Consider the following 17,349-nt stretch of genomic DNA (forward strand, 5'->3'; position numbering starts at 1 on the left):
GCGAAACCGTCTCAGGAAAGTTATTGTCAGTGAAGTGTGACTGATTTTTAGTTTTCAGTCAGTCAGCGCTGAATAATTCTTACAGTCAAACTCAAATCTTAGTTAAGGGTTAGCTGTTTCAGAAAGCTGATTCAAGCTGCGGTGTTTTGGTCACTCGGTACTAAAGCAGCTTTAAAACAAATGTTTGTTTATTGGTGGGATTAATGACAGCCTGTAAATTATTCCCCTGCTCCTCCTGTGTCACTTTTTTAAAGTTATTCTTGGATGACAGTTGTGAAAACATCGATAGCGACAACAGTGGAACAGAAGCTGCAGCCAGCTGACACCTCCAGCCTCTAATGGAGATACAGTGTGAGGAGGAGGAGGAGGAGGAGGAGGAGAAGGAGAGTTTGTGGCACTGCTGACTTGTCACTGCGAGCCCAGCAGGCTCATCCTGCTCCTGATTAATGGAGCTGTCTGCGGGGGCCTCGCAGGGGAAGAGCAGGGCTGGTTCCCATTCACTGAAGCCCCCGTTTATTTGCCCACAACAGATGGGCCCCCTGGGGCCCCTGGCTCGTTTGCACCTCATGGGCTCAGCATCCTTCATCTTAATCAGTGAACAGGTTCTTGAGCAGGAGCCACCTGACCTACAGGTGACCTCTGCGGCTCGTCCACCTTCACAAAGTTACTCTCAAACACAACAGCTCATTACTTCGCTATCCTAGGGTTTATTGTCTCTCTTCCTTTTGTGTCCTCGCTGTGCAGGAGGACGACACACCGGCACAATGACAGATCTAATGCTGCCGTCCTGCAGGATCCGACTGTAGTGTGATGCTCAGGCATTCAGATGTTAGTCACATGTTTGTTTGTGCAGAAGTTATATTTATTCTGCTGTCATACATACAGTTTGTCTTCCATATAATAAGCAGCACTTCTCTGTAGTGTTACAATCCCAATTCATGTTCACCCTAAAGAGCAACATGGACATATTTAGGGACTGTGTCTTGTGAGGAGTCAAGTGATTTATCTTTTCTTTTTCTTTTAATTGTGACCTGATTATCTTTTGTTCGGAGCCTGGGAGGTGACATTAATATGGTTTTTATTCTTTAAAACGCTTCTGTTTCACGCACTTGTGATCACTAAACCACACATGCTTTTTAAATAAAGACTCATGTGGAAGTTATTAAACGCATGTGCAATTTATAAAACTGGTGCGGGAAATAGAAAGCATGCGTGCATTTTTGAAAATAAAACCAAACTGAGGTCACCTCCTTGGCTAGTTTTGGCTTTTGACAGTTGGCAAGGAATTGTTTAAAAGTGTCATTTGGACTCTGGGAATTGGTCATGTGCACTTTTGCTATTTTTTACATTATATGGACTAAATGATGAGTCCGATTCAATTGTACTGGTAAACACAGATCTGATATGCTGCACTGGTTTTGACCTTGATGTGACTGATCCACATTGAATACAAATTTGTCATGAAGGTCATACTGAAATCAGTTAACTCAATTTGAAATGCCACAGAAATGTTGCCTTCGGGCCCAGACACACCAAACCGACATCAGAGAACGAGCGGCGACCAAGGCCAACTGGTATGGTGCCTCATGTTACCTGTGTCTCAGCCAAAAAGTTGCACATGATGAACACACCCCAAAGACTACAGCCAACTTGATATTAAAAATTTGTTTCAGTCTTCACTTAAGTCGTTTGTTTGCTTTCTTCATTTCCATTTCTTCTCGTGCACTGAGCTGAACCGCGAAATAAGAGTGATTTCACTCACAGACATCTCCGACACTTTCAGTGTCGCTGAACTGACGTAGAAACAAGCTTTGTGTGTCAGGGCCCCACACAGAGGTATATACACCGTATTCATTTCGGAAAAAAGGATATTTTATCAGTACCCAGTATGGGCTGATGATACCTTTAAGCTGCATCCTTAAAAAATTGATCAAGAAAACCAGGGCTGCAATCATGAATTATTTTTATTTTTAATTTTTCTCAGCTGATGAATTGATGAATCATTTAGACCGTGAAACATCTGGAAATTGTTATTAAAACGTCTGTTAGAATTTCCCGAAGACATCCATTTATATATCACAGAAAATTGAGAAAGCCAGTAAATATTCATATCTAAGAAACTGAAATCAGCAAGTTTTTGATTTTTTTTTCGTTTTAAAAAAAATGACTCAAACGATAAATTGATAAGCGAAACAGTTTCTGTTCTGCTATTCTGCAAACCTCCCAGTCCTCTCCACCATATGTAGATATGATACATTTAATTGACGCCTCTCAAGAGGATTAAGATTGAAGAGCGTCTCAGACAGTCACAGCTTAGGGTCAAGAAACTCTCTTTTGGATATGACTAGCATGTTAAAGTAGAGGTAAAACAGCCAATTAAACATTTTCTGGTGTTTTTGTGCCAGAATGTTTTTTTTTTCCATGTCTGCATAACATTATGCACTTGTACTTGTAAATCTAATCACCGGCTTCTGCCAAATGAGACAACTGCAGCACCAGACTGAAAAAAAAAGCTCCGTCCTAGAAGCGTCTGTGCTCCGCCGAGTCTCCTGAGCCTTTCATTCACACAGCAGATTGTCTTTGTTTGTCTCAGATTCATGATGAATTCTACATCTTGGACCGAGGAGACAGTTTTGAAACTGCCTGTTAATTGTTACAAATGTAGGAATCCTTTTGTTTTAACCCTCAGATTTTTTTTTTTTTTTTTTGAGAATTGAACATGTCTTATCCCCCGCTCTCCTCTGTGGTGACATTGGACATTGTTTCCGACTTCCTGCTGATGGCTGTTGTTTCTTTTCACTATCAGGGAGAAGCAGGACGGGACTTTTTCAGTTGCTGCTGATTCACCACAGATTAGATTGCTGTCCGCAAGCGTGAGATTGCTCAGTTTCACTCTCTTACATTACATGAGCCGTTTATCGTAAAGACTTTATACATGAGTGTTTTGACTGCAGAATTTACATAAAAGGCTATTTTATGTCTTATAAAGTGTCCTTACATTGATTCAAGGCTGTGTCCAAAGCATTTGTGACAAATTTAGCCGATTGAACTTACTACCAGCTTCCTTCCCCTCATTATTTTCCCTGCAAGTTGAACCCTTTTTTTCTACTCAGTGTGGAGTAAAACAGATGCTTCATTTGTGAGAATTAGCCGGGTCTCTTAATGTAAACTGATTAAGGATTAGGAGTAAGAGAGTGGAGTCAATCCTCACTCTTTCAGTCCTGTCTCACTTTTTTCACATCTTAAGTATCACTAAAAAATCTCTTTGCACCCCATTTTTGGCTCAGCGAAGCTTTAAACTGGCTGGAAAAAAATGTCATAGGGGCAGTTTTGATTGCAGTGCTTCAGAGAGAAGCTTAAAGCTTAAAATCCAAGAGATTTTAACACCTCTGACACCATTTGGCAAGCACTAAATACAGGTGAAAGGGTTAATTGTTGTTGCTGTTCTTAGTGCTTTGTTCTTGCAGCACATGGGCAGTTTACACAGATAACAGAGGAAGATTTACCACTTGAATTTCTGAGTAATTAAAAAAAAAAGTACCTCCTTGTTTTCACAGACGGAGACAGAAGCTGACTTCACATCTCTAGTTGGTAAATGTTAATTTGATATTGATTAGCTTTTACTAGTCAACCAATAAAGATAATACCTTCATGACTTAGTTCAACTACTGTTGTTTACTTTTCAGCATCTCCTGCTGACTTGTTTTGAAACAAGGAGTCTTAAACAGGCCCTTGATGCAGTAGACTTTTATATACAAGGAGTTTGCCTTGGTATTTAGTTTGGTGCATGAAAACAAATACTGCAAAAGTCATCAAACATGCATTTAAGATAGAAAAATCCACAACAAAAATATGACAATATATTTTAAAAACATGTCAAATGTACAATATGTTTGTTTTTAAATTGAAGTAGCTGTACAGTTCTTTTAGGAATGTGCAAAATATTGACCAAGAATGTGAAACTTATATGCACTTCAGAGCCAGCGTCCACTTAAAAAAACAGTCATTTTACCTCACTGAACACTGGAGCTGCTGGTCTACCCCTGCCTCAACCAGTTTGTTTAGATTATTGTGTGACTTTGGTGTTTTTGAGGGTTAGTTCATCAAAGTCACACAACAGCACAATAACATAATAAAAATAATAATATTGAGGCAGTGGAAGACAGCAGCTCCAGTGTTCAGCGAGCTAAAATTCTGTTTTTTGTCAATGGAGTCTGGCTTTGAAGGAGAGCACAGATAAGTTTTACTTTCCGTTCAGTTCCCTGTCAGATAGAGTGTGTGTTTAGGAAATATTGAGCACACAACCGGATAAATGACACTTTCATTACACTGCGTTGTATTGAAAGTTTTAAAACGGATGTTGTTTTCTTAAATCAATCAAGAATTTTCCCCAATTTTGCATTTTTCAATAACCACTGAGGCATGCCCAAAAAATTAAGCTTTGTAGTATTCCTTTAAAGCTGACATGTGGAAGGCTAAAAGTCAACATCATCACCAGTTGAAAAACTGCAATTTTTATTTTGCAGTGTAGATCTTGTTAGTTGTTTTATTATTGAAACAGTGAAAATACAAAATCAGATTCTTATTTTCATATTTTAAACATAGACCAGTTTGACTGCTAAGTTTACAAACTTGGAAAAAAAAAGACAGAATCTAGATTTTGGCATTATTTTTCCTATTTTCTAAACTGCATATTGATATTGTCACATCCAGGACTATTGCTTTTGTGAGTGTAGCTTTTTTTCATGTAATTTGTAATTCAACACGTATTAAATACTCCTACCTTGGATGTAATGTCTGGTTAGGTTGCTATAGCAACAAACATGCTAACAGACTCCATTAACAGAGTGGACAATACACAGTTTGATTAATTCCTTACATTTTCACTCTTTTGTTATTGCTTTTTGGAGAAATTCAGAGAAATCCAATGTTTGATGAACCTAGTTATGGTTGCTAAGCTATGATTGGATAACCACTGTTTTGGAGGAGGGATTAGAAAACGGTCAATTAAGAAAAAATGAATAAAACGAGTTCACGCCTTTTGTATACCTCCTTCTTTTGTGATCGTGAATGGCGCTCGCAGCTGATCAGACGGCTCTTTGTCCGTAATACCCTCACATGGTATTCCAGCCCACCTCCGTTTAATCTCTTTGGGCCTGAGCCAACTCTAAATGCACAGATCGTCTCTTTTCACAGAGACAGCAATGTCAGCAGGGCTGCGCTTCTCCGCTGAGCCCCCTCGCGCAGACCCCCGGGTCCCTGCCTGCCATGCCCTGAAAAGGAGGTTGAACCTGTGGGACCGGCGCTGCGAAGTGGCCTGGTACTCATCAGCCGCTGGAGGTGTTTTGTCTAAAGCTTTTTTTTTCATTCATTTACTCTGCTGTGTGAGTGCGCCTTTAACATTAAACAAGCAAGAGCCGACGTGTAAATATTTAGCCTACCATGTTTGAGCGAGTTCAAAGACGGCGGCAGAAATGAATGAGTGGGGGGGGGCGGCTCCAGCTTCAACCCAGATAAAAGAAACTGGATTTAAACGTCCATAAAGAAACTTCACAGCTAAACTTACAGTTTCATTGTGAAAGGGCAGCGATTAATCACAGAGCCGTCTTTAATGTAGGACACCACAGCTTCCAGTTTGTCCCCTGAGTTTCCCACCACCAGTTGTTGATTAATGTGCCTCAGATTTAAACTCCACTGTCCTGTAAAGCTAGGTTAGCTATTCGGTATTCCTCAAAGTGACAGGCATGCTGGGATGTGTGAGAGAAAGGGTCATGAGGGTGAAAGGTCACGGCATGAGAGGTCATTTTAGGCTCGAGTTTGGCCACTGTAACTGGAAAACATAGGCTGGTTTCCACTGTCTAGACTGGTCAAAAAGGTCATGACCTTTTTTTTTAGGTGTGGGAGAGGAACAGTTAATGTGAGGTAATTACACTTCCTCATTTTGATTCCTTATAAAGTAACTTCTCAGGTGAAATGATGACATGATTTTATTTATTTTTTCATTCATATTTTATGTAACTTTTGTCATTTTTTACCTCAGATGAGCTGTAGTCATCCAGTTAAGATTTTTCATCGTCAGAGAATACATTTGTCACGTGTCACTTTGGTATCTTTAAAGTACATGCCTCGACTGTTTCTGTTTTTTCCTCGGGATTCGGAGCTTCAGCTGCTGCCCCCTGGGCACAAAAACTACACGAAATTCCTTGTGACATTTAGATAAATCAGATATATCTTTATTATCTACAGCGTCGGATGGTTCACAGTGGGGTCGACCAGATGAACTGACAGCATGGAAAATGTCAAAGCTGTCAATGAAACAGAAATGAACTTAAAAGACCAAGAACGTTTACATAAAGATGTTTAAAGATTTAAAGTGGTGGAGGAAGTTTTACTTAGAGACTGTTCACCTCAAAATCCAAAATACAACACTAGGTAAGCGGAAAAACATGCAATTTTGATTTTGGGGTGAATTGTCCCTTTAACTTAAAGTAACAATACCACAGTGTAAAAATACTCTGTAACAAGTAAAGGTTCTGCATTCAAATCTTATTAAATAAAAGTATTAGCATCAAAATATCTATAAAATACCACAAGTAAAAGTACCCAATAGGCTAAATGCACATTTCAGAATCCTAAATATTATAATACAGGATGAAAATTATTGATGCATGTATTTGTTCATCATTTTAATCTTGCAGCTGGTAAAGTTGGAGCTTATTTTAACTACGTGATATATCACTGGGTCTCTTAATCTTTATTAATACATCATTATTTATTATTTGATCGTATGTGGTATTAATCATTTAAATCAAGCTGACAAATTTAGTTGAACAAAAGTACAAGTTTTGGCTCTGAAATGTATGTAGTGTAAAGTGAAATGAAAATACTCACGTTAAGTAGAAGTTCCTTAAAATTGTACTTTAGTAATTGTACTTTTTTGGTATTGCATCACTGGAACGGCTTTTTGGCTTGAAATGAGGAGTTTTGCTTCATTTCGCTGCTTCTGCTATAAAGCAAATTAGGAGCTAATATAGTGGAAAGACCCAAATTAAATTTCTTTCCCGTTTTTTTTCTTTTCTTTTTTTCTGGGAATGATAATGGTGTCATTCTTGCAGCAGGAAATAAACACAGTGCCATCAGAATGCTAATGTGAGGCCCGGTTGTTCATTTATTGGATTTGTGTGGGATGTTCCTCAGTGACTGGAAGTGAAGATGAAAGAAGAATGAACGGGTTGAAACTTGGCGAATGTCGTTGGGAACAGACTGTCTTATGTCAGCGTGACGATCCGTCTATAGGAATCATATGCTCTCTCCTCTGTTTCCATGTTGTACGCCAATTTCACACAAATGTACTGTTTTCAGAGGAAGTCAGGGAAACAATGCACAGTGCGGAAACTGCTGGTGGTTTATCAAGTTAGCTTGTGACCCAATGTGACCTTGATGTGACCTAAAATCAGTTATTTATGATTTTGTAAACCATTATCAGTCTATGTTTTGACCTTTGACCCTGTGAAGTCAGACAGGTCAGTGATTTGGTTTGACTTGAGTGTAACCAAAGTAAAAGTTACTTTAATTAGAAGTTTGTTGTTGTTGCCTTATTGGTTATTCCAATTCACCAAAAACATTTCACAAATTAGTTGTGTTACTGTTCTGTAATTCAGAAAGGTTCTCGACAAATTGTTTATTAATGTTCAAATTATAAAATAAAATGTGCTGTAGGCTCCATTTATATTTAAATCTAATAAGAGACTTTATAAGTTTAAGTAGCACAAGAACACCGTTTTTGAAGACCCCATTGAGCACATTTATATGCATGTACCTAGTTCAAAATTGGCATACAGTGTACGATTTGAGCCAGTTTTTGATCCAATTCCAGCTTTGTGTTGTTTGCTGTGTACAAGGGGGTTAAAGAGCTAACAAATTTGGATATCACAAGTCATCCAAAGCCTCTTGTCTGAGGTAATTAAACCCACATTTATACTGTTACTGTTAATACTGTAGGGCTTAAAAAATATATATATGTTGGTTGTTTAGTTGTTAGAGGTTCAAAATATGGTAAGAAAGTAACATTTCCCACAGCCTTATGTGACATCTTCATTTTGCTTTTTTGTTTGACCATTTATCTTTACGCAAAGATCTTTAAGTTGAAAGCATGTGAGACGAGGATAAGCAGAAAATTCTTACATCCGAGAAACAGGAACCAACAAATATTTGCTATTTCTGCTTGAAAAATGACTTAAGCTTACTGGTTAATCTTGACTAATTGATTAGTCGACCCTACTTTACTGTCAATGCACACTCACATGATGAACTCTGCATTAGCACAACCATCTCCAGTTCTGCTTTGACACAAACGCTCGGAAGTCATAAATCTTTCCCATCTCTTCCTCTCTTCCTCCACATGTGATGTGAACAAAAGATTATTGAGGAAGTCACTTATATGAAGAGGAGTCATGCCCGGGAAGCTATTAGGAAAACTAGTTTGACTGAGATTCCAGTGAGCCAGGAGAGAGCGGTTTACACCAGTGAAAGTCAAATGTTATGCTGACTGGTATGTGAAACATAGTGAGTATAAGGCTAAGAACTGAATGCTGCTAAAGGGAAGGTTTGCAGTTTTAATCGGATTTCTGCTGATTTTTAATGCCCCGCTTAATGAGGGACCATAAAGAAGCCCATTTGTACCACTGTGATGAAAAAAAGATGATTTTGTAAGTCATTTTAAATAAAAAAAAGCCTCTCGAAATAATGACCTAGTGTCTCAAAATGACTTAGTACCTGAGTATTTCAAGATAATGACGTAGTGTCTTAAAATAATGTCATAGTATCTCAAAATAATTAGATAGTATCTCAAAATAATGACATAGTATCACAAAAAATTTAGATATTATCTCAAAAAATATCTCAAAATAATGACTTAGTATTTCAGAATAGTGAGTATCGTAAAATAATGTTTTAATATCTTAAAAATGACTCAGTATGTCATAATAACAGCATAGTATATTAGATAATTAAATAGCAACTAAAAAAATAATGAGACAGTATCACAAATAATGTCACAGTACCTCAAAAAATACTTAAATACTTAATTAAAATAATTCTTAAAGTGTGACAAAATAATGAGTTTGTCCAAATAAATAGTATCTCAGAAAAATTAGTTGGTTAGTTTCTCAAAAGTAATGAGTTAGTATGTCAAAATAATGAAATTGTATCTCAAAAAAAGACTAAGTATCTCAAAATAATGTCATTGTATATTAAAATAATGTGTTTGGATCTCAAAATAATGAGTTAGTTATTTCAAAATAATGAGAAATGATACAAATTCATTATTTAAAGGTACTAAGAAGTTATTTTGGGAAAGCTTTTCATACTAATGACATTTTTTTTCCCCTCTGACTTTGCAAAAATGGGTTTCCATAGCACAGAAACGCAAACTTCATACTGTGTGTTTTAGTGTATTAGCAAAAAGATTCATGTTAGAGAATAAGCATTAATCCATTTTTCATGTCCTGTTGTTTGTGCGGATGTATAATATGCAACCACAGTGACTATTTCACTTTCAATAGATGCAGCTTATGACAGATCTTTTATGAAGAGGAAGTTGAGAAGTGCTCGAACGGACGTGCGGAAACATCTCTCAGCTAGTTTCACATGGTAGTTGTGTGTCAGATGTATGTGTCTGATTGTTTACATTCCTCATGTGTTGCATTCACAAAACAAACTTTGAAAATGAGCCAAGTTTCTGTCCGTCTGCTTTAATGTGCAGCAGTTTCATGAAAGACCATCTTTGTTTTTTATTAAGGCCATTTAATCGTAAGTCCTCCAGGCTTAATGCTCCCATCTCGCTCCTCTTTGTCCTCGCTCCTTCAGGAGGAAGAAAAAAACAAAAACGTGTGTGCATTCACTCTGGATTTGCACCTGTTGAATGGAGCGTACGTCTTCCCTGTTTTACGTCTTGGATTTACAGCCCTCAGCTGGAGGGACGACCTTTCACTCGGCCTCTATGGGAGAGCCGCAGCAGCTGTGATGACTTCACTGGCTCCTCGTGTAAAAAGACGTCGAGGATGGGGAGGGCTCTCTCTGCACCTTGAACCTGATAGCAGCCTGATTTGACACACCGCCTCCCGTCAGCTGTTGGTTTCTATCCGATTGATTCAAAGAAGTAAAAAGGTGTATTCATTTCTCCTTGTGGTCTCATTTGTATCTATTCATGTGACTGAAAGCGAGGCAGGAAGAGACCACTAAAATGCCCCCCCATTTTTTCATATGTGTGGTCCTTGGCAACAAAAAATGGACTTTTTTATGAAGCCAGCAGCTGTGTAAAGAGAAACATTAGCAATGCTGACTCATTACAAAGAGTAGCTGAGAAGTCTGAGCCAATTTATTTCTGGTTTGGCAGAGAGAAATGAGCACACTTCCACTGGATAACAGAGTCTCAGTATGAGGAGAAATCTCCGCTTTGTAAAAGGATGATTTTAGGAAGTGCCCCATTACAGAGCAGCTCCTCTTTTGCCTGCTGGCTTTCCTCTGGAGCAGCTGTCGGTCAGCGTGTCAGTGGGTAAATCTCTGAAATTCGTATTGCTAATGAGGCTGGAGCTCTTGAGGAAGGCCTGGCCCTGAACTCGGCATCACGCAGTGTGGAGTGACGAGGCTCCCCTGCTTTAGTTTCAGACTGAATATTCCCATAAATCTGTGCGCGCGTGTCTGGCTTTGCTTCTTTCTAGCAATCTTTTCTAAGTGAACGAGGTCTTGAGATTTCCTGCTGGTGATCGGTAAGCTCTGGGTGGTCTCTTGAACTCGGGACAGTCCAGGTCAGACCTTTAACCACCCTCCAGGATTGTCTCTGGCGACTGTCGCCTTCATGTTTGTCAGTCCAGTCAAGAGGTTCCCAGGTAACGAGCTTGTTGTCGATGAAAGACGGGTCGCAAATCTTCGTCGGAGCAGCCGCGGTTAGCATCGGCACTGCTGCACATTCCTGCCGGTTCACGTTACAGCGGAGATATGAAGCAGCTGGAGTTCAACGAGTTTAGTTACTGGTGACTCAAAGGGGCTGACTGGGCTTTTATTTAGCTAGTTGGAAGCAGCTCGTTGCAGATCGCATGTCCTGTCCTATCTTCCGTGACGCAGTGACCAATGAGCGGATTCATTGAGGTGAAGAAGTACTTAATGGGTTTTGTGACTTCGTTTTATTGTAAATGAAGACTAAAACTGCATTTTTCGCACCCCAAAATGCTGCTTTTACATAATGGCCTCCAGGGGGATAAATCTTTAAAAAATAATGCAAAGAATTAACGTTGATGTTGACTTTGTCAGACGATGTCACAATCGAGAAAATAAGGATTTTATCAGCAGCAGCTTTGTTGCTTTGTTGCTGGTTAACATGTCTTGCTAATGGGCTGCGATTAAGGCCACAATCACACTAATAGGTTTTCTTTTTTGTGTGATCAAATTTTTATTTAGCTTTGTGCAGAGTATAGTAATAAATCATACATACATAGCCTCATCTCATCCATATGTGCCTTCATGTTTACCAAGTTTTGCGGGTATTGATACTCTAAAAGGAAAGATAACCTTTTTGTGCAAACTGTGTTTTAAGTAGCTAAAAAAAGGGCCTCAAAAACTTTAGTTTTTAATGTTGAATTATAGACAAGAGAACATTTTTTGGTTTGAGATATCAGTTTTCTCCTTCATGAGGCATCAAATATGAGGTGTGGATGTGACCAAAACAGAGCTGGCGCTAACTGTATCACAATAACAGGGTTTTTAACATATTTTCACATAAAATGTGCAGATACTCTACAGCAATACTGAGGAACTGAGGCGTCATAATTCGGTAGGATGCACTATCGTAGTCGGGAAGCGTTTTGGTAACATGTTTTTGAATACATCTTCTTGACCATCTTCTCCTTCACACACAGTTTCGTGATGTGTTGTACATGATTTTCATTGAGAACGAAGGAGATAAAACCCCTGTTTTAAAAAATACCGGTGTACGTGCGGACGCGGCGAAATCCTCCGACAACTCACCTCCTTAGAATTAAAAGGTTTTATCTGCGTTTTGAGCAGTTTTGAGATATTGAACTTCAAAGTTTTGCATATTGCATATAAATCTTTTGTTTCCTCAGTAAAAAGTCCAAAAATGCACATAACTTTAAAGAAAAACCTCACATAATGAGAGTAACTCAGTTCTGACAGAAATGTCACATAGAACCTTATTGTTCTAAGGCAGGCATGTCAAACCGGTCCACAGGGGGGCCGGTGTGGCTGCAGGTTTTGTTTCCAACCAAGTAGCAGCACACCAGACTTGACTCATTTAATCAACTGATCTCCGTCTTCAGACAGTTGATTGGTCAAACTGTGTGCTCTTGGTTGGTTGGCACAAAAACCTGCAGCCACACCGGCCCCCCTGTGGACCAGTTTGACATGCCTGTTCTAAGGTGACAAACTGTGTTTAAATTCAGCTGCTTTAAAACACAGTAGCGGTGACTACAGAGAGCAGGAGGGGCCTGAACGGAGGTGTGAACAGGCTGTCACTCTGCAGAGTGACCGGCTGTGTGCCGGACACAAGAGTCATAAAATTCTGCTTCACTTGGACGGGTTGTTGGGTAGAAGCCAGCATGTGGAAACACAGCATTGTGAGACAGCGCTCGTCTGGTTTTGTTTCTCTCTTTATCGTTTGTACTTTTGCTTTTTCACATCCTCTGAACTTCTGACTGATTCTTCCGTCAGATGATACAGTTAAATTCGATGTTAGGCGGTGATTCCACTCTAATGTGTTGCTTGTATTACTGAGAACCTGCTGGTATCATGGTATTAGAGTTTTTATGGATGGCAGCCAGCCAGTGACCTATTGTAGACGAGACTATCCCTCGAGCGCCATTGTTATCAAGTGACCTGGTTTAATCAACATCAGATGAAATGGGATTTCCCACAGCGAAGCAAAGTCATAAGGGGAAATGTCATAAAAGCTCTCCTGCATGCCTCTGTGCTTCAGCAGCAGCCAGTTTGGTTACTGCTTATCATGTATAAATAGCAGTGGTGCATAAATGAAAGTGCAGAGCAGATATGAGTGTGCAGCGGCCGTCTGTCCATAAGAGCTGCTGCACACTGAAAAGATGCATGTGATCTCAGTGCCGGTTTTAGCAGGGCCACGCTCAGATACCAAACCTCCACAAATAGTGAGGGATCACGTGAGGAGGCAGCGGGGCACGGTGCCAGGCGGGTCGTGTTGGTTACAACCTCGCCCACATTCCTTTTCATTTTCTGTCAGCCCCCTTGGAAATACATTTTCTCTGACATGTGGTGTTTTTTTTTTTTTTTTAAAGCCACTCAGCTGCCCAAGAAGTCACCCTCTGTGGGAGTCATGTAATGCTCCTATAATGGGACAGTGACGGAAGCGCCAAATATGTCAGCAGCAAAATGCATGACCTTTTTAAATACTGGTATACTATATGTATTCATTTTCATCGTAACATACCTTTACCAAAGAGTTTAGTGAGATGTATGTTGGTTTAGTTCAACCTCAGTTATTGGCCAAATAATTTAATAATCCATGAACTGGTTTGGGTAATTTTTTGGAAGAAAAAAAGAGAAAACAGAATTTCCATTTTCTTGAATGTGAATAATCACAATTAAAAGATAAATTGAATACCTTTGGCTTGTTGGCAACGCAAGACATTTGAGGACGTCAACTATGGCACGTAGAAACAATGATTGCCTTTTTCAACCATTTTCAGGCATTTTGTAGACTAAAACAGTATTCAGTTAATCGAAAAAAAAAAACGATTAATGGATTACTGAACAATGAAAACAATTCCTAGTTGCAGCCATATTGTCAAAGGGCGCGCCGTCATCGAAGAAGTACAGCGTTCTGTTACGATATGAATTAACGGTTAACTTTCACTGCACTTGGCACTCTGTGGCCCAGAGTACACTCTGTCGCTCCAAGAGTTTGATGCTCAGAATAACTGAACGGTACATTCCTACAGTGCTCTGAATTAATGGTCCAGTTTGTGCCAAAGTGCATGCTGGTGCTCGGAGTGACTATTTATGAATGCACCCAATGTGTGTGTGTGTGTGTGTGTGTGTGTGTGTGTGTGTGTGAGAGAGGGAGGGAGAGAGAGGAAGAATAAGAAGCAATATGTGGACAAGGTTGATATTGTGGCGGCCACAAATATATTAATGTGTGAAAAACCCCAAACCAAACTTTGGTCTTTAATGTTGCATCATTGTTAAATGAGACGAATCTTAGTCCTGATTTTAGGCCAAAAAAGGGTAACAGCCATTTGTCTCTTTTTAAGAATGTCCTTGTGTGTGACACATTTCTAGCGTTGCATTTAAAGGCCCCTTCATTCAAAAATACCTTGTTTTGCTTTGGCATCATTTCAGGACATGCACTTAATAACATGATTATGGTTTTTCCACTTCCAGCCAAACAAGGTGACTGAAAGTGAGGCGACTCAACACATTCAGTGTATGACATGTTTTGCATTCACACATTCCAGAGTGGCTTTCCCCAACAGGCGCTTGCACACACACACACACACACACACACACACACACACACACACACACACACAGACAGCTTTAGGTGCAGCGACAGGGAGTAGGGGAGAATTTCAGGCGTCACAGAGAGACTCCAGTAAAAAGCAGAACTGTCCATTACGACCTTAGCGACACTTCTCTGACATGTTGCCTGTGGCTTTACAACCAGAAGCTACTCTGAACCGTCATATGGTTCACAGCCTGAAAGCCGGCTTTAATATTTTTTTGTCCCTTTTTTTCGCTTCTAGCCATTGGCTGGAGGCTTGATGTTTTCCCATTCTCGTGAGCAGGATACCTCAAGGATGGCTCGAGGGAATATATTTTGGTGGTCAAAGGTCACTGATGCTTCAAAACACGTTTTTAGCTCAAACTCAATAATTTCTGTGCTAATTATGACGTAGACATTCACACAAATGTCTACTAGGATAAAATGATGAAGTGATGAGAGATCAAAGTTCAACTTCACTTATTCACTTATCTTAAAAGTGTGCTTTTCTATGCTGCTGGGTTGGAGATGTGTTTGAAGTATCCACGTTTTAGAATATGTAGCTTCTTTGCAGCATTTGAAGCGTTGTCTGTTGTCATGGTTACACATGAGTCTGGACAGATGTGGATGCAAACTGCAACTTGGCTGATTTGCAGAGGCATACGATCGTGAGTCGGTAATTCAAGTTTCTTTATGCATCCTCTCGGACTCCTGACTTGTTGATCTGATTCACGGACTTTTCATGTAAATTTGTGTTTTTACTCTGAATGTGGGAAAGGATGAGTGCTTTTTTCTTTTTTTTTAAATCTGAATTTCACAGCAAATTTACAACGAACGGCCCCACAACTCATAATGAAAGGAGCGGCTCATCTGCAGAGCTGAAAGTTTTACTTGCATTATGAAATGAAAGTCGACTCACAAACATGTCATATCAGTACTTAAACATCTCCTGTCTCTGTTTTGCAGGGTGGGTGGTGTTACAGACTCTCATGCAGTCCAGAGATTTCACTTGCAGCTGCTGTGCTCAGAGACGACCGAAGATACTGATCTGAATGGGAAGGATGCAAAGGTGGAAGCAGTCAGTCAGTGTTGGATTCGGTTTCACTGCGTCTTAATACACACACACAAACACACATGCATTGCTTTTAATACTATCTACTTCCCCCTTTCATTGAGAGGACACAGATACACCCTGAATGGGCCCCTGTGGTGATCTACATTGTGGTTGGGAAGTACCTAATGTTACAACTGTCATGCTGGTCTGCTTAAAGGGCCAGTGCCGATCACGTTAATGTGCAGGACGTTCTCCTGCCCTAAGTTCAGGAGTCAAATAAGTTTTTTTCTGTTTTTTATGGCACAGTTTGTCCATGATCAGGAAGTCAAATTGGCTCACTTGAAATGCAGAAAGAGACAAAGGAAAAGGATGTTGACATTTTTTTTCAATATGACAGTTTAAATAGACGTGTCTAGCGGATCTCTGTGGGAGACTGTTGTATGCATGATCCTATTTAAACCTAAAATACGAACCAAAATAGATTCACATTTTTGCAGCTGAGGCTCCTGTCTTCTGTGTCAGTTACCTTTCCTGACATGCAGTGCAAACATGGTATTTTGCCATAATAGCTGCAGTAGATCATTGCATAGTCTTGTTTCAATCAAATTTTTTAAAAAAAACATAACTAGAACATTTATTCTTTTTGTAGCAGAAAGCTAAAACTTCTCTTTTTCCTGTCATCACATTTCCATAATCGCCACAGGAAATCCTGTATATGTATATATATATTTATCTTCTGTCTTCCACGTCATGATGTCATGACCTAACATTACATTACCTTAGCTTAACTTAGCTTACGTGAGATGCACATGTGCAACAAATAACCATAATTATCATTACTGGTTCTGGTGTTATGGTGTACTGCAGTTTATCGTTGCTCGACCATTGCTGTTTAATCAGCTTTAAACACTGTACTGTCTCTATTTCATTACCTTAAAATGCATTAAAAAGTGGACACCTAGAGTGCAATATGAATACTATGTAGGCTATATCACTGTCGCTTTTTATAGCTTTTGTAAAGTCTTAGTATTTCACAAAAATATCTTTGTGTGCACAAAGATATGTGTGCACTTTTTCTCAACAGTCAATCAGATGCTGAATCCCCTAGACAGAACTTAGTCATCAAAACTTTGAGAACTTCTGATCTATGATTTTTGTTTAAAAGTGCTCTAAAATGGTCAGTTTAACTACTGAGTTTCTAAAAATTTCTCTCTAGACTTCCCCTGAAGGTTGCGTCCCTCACAATGTTAAATCGTTGATAACGGACCTGTGATTTACCAACATACATAGCCTTTTAGCTTAGGTTGTACAGATTTTGGGGATATGAAGCATTTGAAGATACTCCAAAAAATGACATCACAAAAAGCACAAGTACCAATGTAGGCACTGGTGGACCATTTCTATTGCAAAGGGAGTTCAAAGGGTTAATAAAAACATCAATTAAATAGGTTTAAATATCTCCATATTCATGCTCTTTAAAAAGAAACAGAGAAGTCTGCTCAAATTTTCCCAGCTTGACTAATTTTAAATAGCTGAGGTCATGAAAACATTGTGCCAAAATACACTGAGAATCCGTGATAATGTGTAAATGAAGTCTGACCACAGTGAGGTGAAACGGGAACGGAATTTGTTTTGCAAGTTTATAAAACCACATACAATTTTACTTGCGTTTTCAGCGTGCATGCTGTATGTCTTTTCTGGCACTTTACACTGTTGTATGTTTTGAAAAAGCTGCACACTTGTCTGAATAAATCTCTCACTCTGGCAG

At 39.3% G+C, this 17,349-nt stretch overlaps 1 long non-coding RNA gene across 4 annotated transcripts in view; it reads left to right on the plus strand.

The window, feature by feature from the left end:
- LOC121960356 (uncharacterized) overlaps positions 1 to 17,349 on the plus strand; it is a 34,673-nt gene that overhangs the window by 16,498 nt on the left and 826 nt on the right. For 2 of the 4 annotated variants that reach the window (XR_015775390.1, XR_006106971.2), the window contains exon 2: positions 15,494 to 15,596. This is a non-coding gene — a long non-coding RNA (uncharacterized LOC121960356). Of the gene's footprint in view, positions 1 to 15,493; position 17,349 lie in introns of those variants that run through there. The other 2 variants (XR_015775389.1, XR_015775388.1) reach the window with 2 other exon arrangements.

The sequence above is a fragment of the Plectropomus leopardus genome, chromosome 21 (genome assembly GCF_026936395.1).
Source record: "Plectropomus leopardus strain MGB_pleo_1.0 chromosome 21, ASM2693639v1, whole genome shotgun sequence".
NCBI classification, from domain to species: Eukaryota; Metazoa; Chordata; class Actinopteri; order Perciformes; family Serranidae; genus Plectropomus; species Plectropomus leopardus.